The sequence below is a fragment of the Monopterus albus genome, unplaced genomic scaffold, assembly GCF_001952655.1.
Source record: "Monopterus albus unplaced genomic scaffold, M_albus_1.0 scaffold446.1, whole genome shotgun sequence".
NCBI lineage: Eukaryota > Metazoa > Chordata > Actinopteri > Synbranchiformes > Synbranchidae > Monopterus > Monopterus albus.
In genome coordinates, this window is record NW_018128326.1 from 222,663 (window position 1) to 227,451 (window position 4,789).

A 4,789-nucleotide genomic window follows, 5' to 3' on the forward strand; every position below is an offset into this window, starting at 1 on the left:
CGTTATCAGTGTTTGAGTCATTTTCACAGTATCACAAACAAAACGCATGTGAAGTTTTCTCACCTTAACTCTAACCCATTATTAGGGGTGCACCGATTGATCGGTCACGGATCACAATTGGCCGATAATTGCTTTGGGAAGTTTGATCGGCTGTCTCTATAATGGCCGATATAGAAAAGCTGATCAGATGATGCAAAACTCGCGAGACAAGTTTTTTGCGCGCTGCTAAAATGGCTTCTCACATGGTGTGTGAAAAAGACCCAACATTAGCAATCTGCAACCTGTGTAACAAGCAAATTCCACGAGGCGGGAAGCACCTAAAGCATTTTAACAAGACGAACCTCATCAGACATTTAAAGGTTAGTCATGTAAAGGAACATGAGCAGTTTTCAAAGTTAAGCGTTAAGAGAGAGTGGGAGAGTTCAGCAACTCGTGCGACAGTCACTCAGCTGTCAGTAACAGAGACGTTTCAAAGACAGCAACCCTACTGCAAGGACAGTAAGAAGCATAAAGAAATATCAAACAAAATAATGGAATTCATATGCCTAGATCATCAGCCGCTGTCTATTGTGGAAGACAAATTGTTAGGGTTTTTTGGCAGAACAATAAAAGCCGCTTTCCTGCTCTCGCACAAGCAGCACAAACCTACCTCTCTGCCCCATGCACAAGTGTTGATAGTGAGCGACTTTTTAGCACAGCAGGAAATATCGTGGATGAGAAGCGCAACAAGCTGTCAGCCAAAAATGCGGAGATGCTTATATTTATAAAGAAAAATCTGCCCTTGATGCAAGAAGCCAGCTACTAATCTACATTCTCTACATCACTGTTGCTCTCTCTACCTCTCTACATGCCCACACAATCTGACTGAGCTTCTGAGAAAAAAGTAACTACTTCAGAATTTATTATTGATTCATGATGCAGAAGCCATCGTGATAGTGCAGTTGTGGTTCTGTTAGTTAACTGCCTTTCTTCTTGACATCCCAAGAGATGTGAACTTGCAATGGCTTGTTAGTCCTGCCCTGAGAATTGAGTTAAAGTTGTAGTTGATAGAAACAGATACAGATATGGAGATGCAAGTTTTTTGTTATTTGTGTTTTTCATTTATTTTTGTTGTGTAATTTATTATTACCTGTGGTCCTTAAAGTAAATTAGAAAAAATGAGGGCTGACTTGAAACACAATTTTGACTATAGCCTTTTTTGTTGCAGTTTTTAGTCTAAAGTTAAAGTACTCTAAAGCTCTTTGTTTTGTTATTTTTTATTTTTATTTTTATATAATCAACAGGAAAATTGTATTTGTCAAGCTCCAAGCTGTCCCCAGTTGCTAACCAAGGCAAGCACAGGCTGCTATGTTTTAAGTTGAAGTGTTGCACGTTTCATGCCAATAAATGCAGTTGTCAATTCATAATATTCCTCTTCTTGTAATTTCAATACTTCATTTACATTGTTGTCAAATATAGTTTAATAAATAATGATACATGATGAGGCTTCAAGTAGACCCTGTAATCGGTGATCGGTATCGGACGATACAGCTTCTAGTGATGAGATTGGTGATCGGCCCCAAAAATCCTGATTGGAGCACCCCCTACCCATTATTTAAATCCTCTGGATGCTTAGAACAGATGTCTTAACACTGATGATGTGTTGTTATGAAAAGTCAGATGTTGGTTACAAATGCTACATTTGACTAAATGGGGCTGCAAACACTCGAAATGCTCCTACACAAGTGACCTTGTTCTCTTTTTTGTTTCCTCCATCATCCAAATATCAAATAGGTTTGTGTCTCTCCTACACAAAACCTCCCAAAATCTGTCCATTTTCACAGACTTTTATTTTGTTAATGGGAAGTGGCACATAACAGGAATCATTGACTGAGGATCAGCTCAAAGTTTTATTTGGTCATTCAGGTAGTGTCAACTGAATCAACTGACTGAAGATGAGCAGTTGTATGTTTCACCAGCCCCTCGTTGCAAACCTTCAAAATTTGAAGCATTTCAAAGGTTTCTTTCAAAGGTCTGAAGCGTTTCAAATTGACTTTGCCACTTTGATACATACCCCGAAGCAGTGCTTTGAAAAGGAGGTGTTGCAAGTAATGGTGTTATACTTGTATAGCGCTTGGCCATTTGCACTCCCAAAACACTTGCACATTCACACACCGGTGTCATCACTGAGAGCAACTGGGGGTTCAGTGCCTTGCTCAAGGACACTTTGACATGTTGACTGGACAAGCCGGGAATTGAGCCGCTAGTCCTCCAGTTAGAAGAAGTGGTTTGAAGCGTGTTGACATGCTGTTTTGAGTACAGCTATTACTAATGTTTGGTTCTTTCAGGTATCGCTGCACCTCCACAGTAACATCTGCTGTTACACTGTGGGCCACAATAGCATCTAAGTGGCACCATAGACAAAAGCCTCTGTTAGTAAATACAGAAATAGAATTATGTGTGCAAGCAATAGAAAAGAAAAAAAAAAGGAAAAATAAAAACACACCAGAGGAAGTTAGAGGTCGCATATTTGGAATGTTTGATGATGATGTTATGATTATGATGATGGTGGTGTTGAGGAGGAACAGGAGGGCGATGAACATGATGGTACTGGTTCAGAGGCTCTGATAATGGCAGCACACTCTGCTGTTAGACTTTTTATACCCTCTTTAGCCCTTTGATGGCTCAAAAACCCAAGGTCTTAAACCTTGGCTTTAGCAAAGTAGCCAAAGTCAAAATGCTTCATTGCCTCAACATTTGAGAGCCTCTCTGCATCATTAAAACTTGACAACACTTTGAGACACTCCCTTATATAGTCATATTCATTTGCTGTCAGAGGTCGTATGTCTGTCGCCAATGATGCTAATGCAGCTCCTTCTGGTCATTCGAAGTCATACAGCCACTGGAGCATGAGAATTGTGCTGTTCTGAGTATCCACCTCTTGAATAATCTTTAGGGTGGGATGTGCCATTTGCTCCAGCACCTACACAAGTCTTTCCTTAGAAGAGGACAGTCTATTATGCATATGAGAGAATAATGGCAGTAAAAAAACAACAACCATACAGTGTGTGAAATTTTTAGATAATCACAGAGTAACCATACCTTTGCTGTTGTGCTTAATCTGAAATACTGTATCTTACAATTGTCATGCCCTGGTGCAGATGTCTGTGAGGCCTGCTCCAGTATATTTTTGACCACCAAATTTAAAGCACATGCTATGCAAATTGCATGCTTCAGTCCCTCATGCATGCCATCATGTTAGCAGTGGCATCTGTGACAATGCAGGTCAGCTTCTCCTTTATTCCTCATTCACACACAAAAAATTATATTTATCTATCAACCAGTTTCCTTTTTAGGACAGAATTTAGAAAAATGTGACCTCATAATATCTATTAAAATACCTCGAACATACCATGGTCAACGCTGGTTTGGCTGCTATCTCTGGGTTCTCCATGCAGCGGCATATCAAGCTTTTTAAAAGTGTGGGGGATAAGGTTTGTCTGGGGTGGGGGTATCTGAGCAAGACTGAAGCTGAATGCAACTAAATGTGTTTTACACACCTCTCTTATTTATGACATATAGAGTTTACCTACTCTAAATAGAGTTTATGCACCAAATTCAACCAATATTCTGCTTGCTATCATTATCAGCGCAACACAGTTATAGCTTAGTGTTTCTGAATTACACTACATTATCTACATTTTATGTTCAACCCTGATCAACATTGTAAGAGCCATTTATGCAACTCATATTGTTACAATTTACCCACCTCTTTTTTCAGAACACCCCTGATTCTTAAGTTGAAGAAATAAAATCTCTGTATTAAGTTATTCTGAAGAAAAAGGTCCGCTACAAATTGAAACTCTTGTGTAATATAAATTAAATATTTTTATTTAAACAATAGACTGATGAAGTTTAATGCTTAAAACATTGTTTACACTTTGTTAACTATGTAATACTAGCTGCTGAGGTGGTGAACAGGGTACATGATGGATATTAAGGGAGGGAGGCGACAGTGGTGCGGTGGGTAGAACAGTAATCTCCCAAACAGAAGGTTGAAGGTTTGAATCTCGGTGCCGGCAGCCCACATATTGAAGTGTCCTTGGGCAAGACGCTGACTTTGTGTTTGCCTCTTCACCCTGTTAACTGGTGGATTTGCTGGGATTGCCTGTAAGATCTGTCACTCTAATTTGACCTATGTGTGTATGTGTGTGTTGCCTCCTGTGTGCATGCGTGGGGTTGTTCATACTCTTTATGTCAATCTTTAAATGGTTTGGCTCCCCTTTATCTTACAGAATTGCTACATCCCTATAGCCCCTCCCGGTGCCTCACATCGGCTGACCAGCTGCTCTTGCAGGTACCGAGGGCTAGGCGGAGATCTAGGGGGGGACAGCTTTTTCTGTGGGGGTGCCTAAGTTGTGGAATGCATTGCCCCTTTATATTAGACAGGCCCCCTTGTTGTCCACTTTTAAAAACCTATTTGAAGACTCATCTGTACCGTCTGGCGTTTGAACCAGTATGATCCTGTGTCTTGTTGAGCTTGTGATTTATGATGGGGGGTTGTTTTAAGTATGATGTTTTTGTTTTGCTGTTCGTTTATCCATCCATCCATCCATCCATCCATTTTCCTCTGCTTATCCGGAACCGGGTCGTGGTGGCAGCAGTCTAAGCAAAGACACCCAGACCAGCAGGACAACGTCATCTGCAAAAAGCAGAGACGAGATCCTGTGGTCCCCAAACCGGACTCCCTCTGGCCCCTGGCTGCACCTAGAAATTCTGTCCATAAAAATAATGAACAGAACCGGTGACA

General features: G+C 40.7%; 1 protein-coding gene across 6 annotated transcripts in view; it reads left to right on the forward strand.

Moving 5' to 3' along the window:
* The window catches only part of preb (prolactin regulatory element binding), a 26,887-nt gene that overhangs the window by 1,271 nt on the left and 20,827 nt on the right, over positions 1–4,789 (forward strand). The window contains exon 2 of one of the 6 annotated variants that reach the window (XM_020587248.1): positions 4,275–4,336. The exons of the other annotated variants lie outside the window; for them this stretch is intronic. The gene's annotated coding sequence lies outside the window, so the exon portion shown is untranslated. The remainder of the gene's footprint in view (positions 1–4,274; positions 4,337–4,789) is intronic. 6 annotated transcript variants of the gene reach the window in all.